Source organism: Belonocnema kinseyi, chromosome 10 (assembly GCF_010883055.1).
Source record: "Belonocnema kinseyi isolate 2016_QV_RU_SX_M_011 chromosome 10, B_treatae_v1, whole genome shotgun sequence".
NCBI lineage: Eukaryota > Metazoa > Arthropoda > Insecta > Hymenoptera > Cynipidae > Belonocnema > Belonocnema kinseyi.
In genome coordinates, this window is record NC_046666.1 from 103,263,645 (window position 1) to 103,266,460 (window position 2,816).

The window sequence follows — 2,816 nt, forward strand, 5'->3', positions numbered from 1 at the left end:
TCATCACCGCTGCTGTCACTGCGATCAACGTCACCCATCCCTCCACTTTCAATGCTTTCAGCAACGTCAGCTGTTGCAGCCACTACGGTTTTCTGCTCTGTGTGATCGTCCAGTAACTGTTGCCCTCTGGCGCCAGTTTGTTGACTTCGCGTCGTCGGCATCGTACCTTACCAAAAGCTCTGTAACGTTTCCCGCCTTTATTTCCTACCTCTAACCCCCCTGACCAAGCAACTATTTTTTCACTCCTAACCTCAAAAACTTCACACGCTCCAAATTTTCACTTCAAACCGATCACTTTCACCCTTCACACCTTTGCCTTCACTCACCCTTCTTCCTTTACACTCGATCTCCGCACTTTCTGCCTTTTCTGCATCCACTCACCCTTATTTCCTCCACCAAAGCCAAAAATACACCACTTTACAAAAAGAGTGAAAAAATATATGTTCGTCAAATCATTGTATTTTATTTATTATTTTATTATTTCACAATTTTTGAATTATTTAGTTGTAAAAATTGTATAGTTTGGACATTTTTTCGCATCAGAAACTTTCCACTGTAATTTCCGAAAATATTAAATTCCCGAAAAAATATTCCTGACGTTATAAAGTATTCATTAGCCCAAATTTTTAAATTTTGTAATAATGTTTATAAATTATAAATGTCGGAAATTTTATCATTCGAGAATTTTCAAGTATCGGAAATTTTCTATTTCAAATAATTTTTTCGGGAATTTTCCACTTTCAAAAGTTAAATTTTCCGCATATTTCAGTCCCATTATTTTTGGTCATTGGAAATGTCCTGATGTTTAAAATTTTGGTTTTAAAGTTTTAGAAATTTACAATCTTTGAATTGTTCTAGTTTGATTAAGTTTTACTCTTAGAATATTAAAAATTTTTTACTGAATGTTTTCGCTAGTCATATTTTTTTTTGGTAGTTTACAATTTCGTGAATTTGCTAGATCGTGAATTATATTTTCGGTATTTTTCAATATATTTGATTTTTATTTCTTAGCAAAAGTATTTCATCTCGAACAATTTCAGCGTCTTTGAAATGAATGTTAAGAAAAAAATAATATTTAAAAAATTGTATGTATGTAAAGTTAGGCAAATCAAAATGGTTCAATAAAAATTGTTTTTAATTTATTGCCTTCAATCAATGAGTTTATAATTTTAAACTCTTTCACCTTTCCCGAGTCCAATTATTGTTGTTCGCAGCTTTCGAGTGGGTGTTAAATAAAATACCTGTTTCGAAGCTCTTGCGTAAACTTAATTTAAAATTTATTTACAGTTTCTAATGTTGAAATATTCAATTATTAAATTTTCTATTATTTACTTCAACTTATTTCTTTTAAATTTTTGTAATCCAGCCGTCTCGAATATTTTGTAAGCATTGGCAATAGAGTGCCAGGTAGTGTTTTTTGTTTAAATTCATAATTTTTATAAACACAGGGGAAAGCACTTCGGGTATGTAGCCTGAAGGTTGCGGGCTCGATTCTCGCTGTCCAAACTTTTTTCCATTTTTTTTTTTAAATTTTTGTTTATTAAAATTAATTTTTTTAATACTTACACACTTTTTAAATATCTATATTTGTGAGGTTTTAAATTCAATAAACTTAGAAACTATCAGGAATTTTATTATTGCGGACTTTTCTAATTTAATAATTTTAAATTGTCTAAAATATATAAAATATTATATCGAATCATATGAATTTAGGAAATATTGTATAGAACAATTTAAAAAAAAAGATCAAACAACCATTGCATGGCCCTACTGTCAGCAACCGTCATCTAAAAATTACACCAGCTTCCAAAATCTACGCGATAAATCACACTATGGCCATATCTCACGACTATGAACTAGGTGGTATATACACTGTGAAAAATACGTTTTAAAATTGCACTTCAAAGTGTAAATTTACATACATAAAATTTCACTTTAGATGCATTAAAATTACAGGTCAGAAAGTATATTTCCACATGTTGTGTAGAAAGACGTCTCTTACAGGTTTAATTCTAAACAACGCAGGGTTCTTACGACCAACCAGAAAATTGAATTTCTGGTTTGTAAATACTACTTTAGGTTATGAGATTCACTGAAAATCGTAAAATTACAACGGAAGCGTGAATCTGCAGATTGCAGTGAAGTTTTACTGAAATGTCTTGGAAATTTACAGGAAATGGTAAATTTCTTTCCGCAGGCAAATGCACCATACAAAATAGTAATTTTACAATTTTATTAAAAAATTAAATGAAATTTATATATCATTTTATTTCATAATAAACAGTTTTAAGATCAATAAAAGTGAATATTATTAATATATTATTATATTCAGATAGTATACTCAGATGCTCTGCACGGAGAAAAATGTATGGTCAAAGTTATATGGTCAAAATTTAGAGAGCCAGCAAGTCTTTCTACATGGTCGAACGGTCCTTTCAAATTTTTTTCGACATGGTTAAAAAGACTCTTATTATATCGTCAGTCTGACTTTTATAAGAACATCAGACTCACTATTAGGGATAACTAAGGTATCCTTTACGGTATGGTCAATACGCACATATTGTTTTCACTCATTTCGACCATCCACGAAGGAGCAGATAGGCCATTGCGTATGGTCAATTGCTTGATTTTTGCGCGTCAATCATGCGCGTGAAAATTTAAAGGGTATCGCTAATTGGGTCCAATTAGCATAACGGGCTCGCGTGGCGATATTGATTTAAAAACAAAGTTTTTCCCAACGATTTCGGTTGAAGTGAGTGAAATTATTGAGGATACATTGAAAATATCACATTCTGTAAGTACCTGTTTTAAGTACG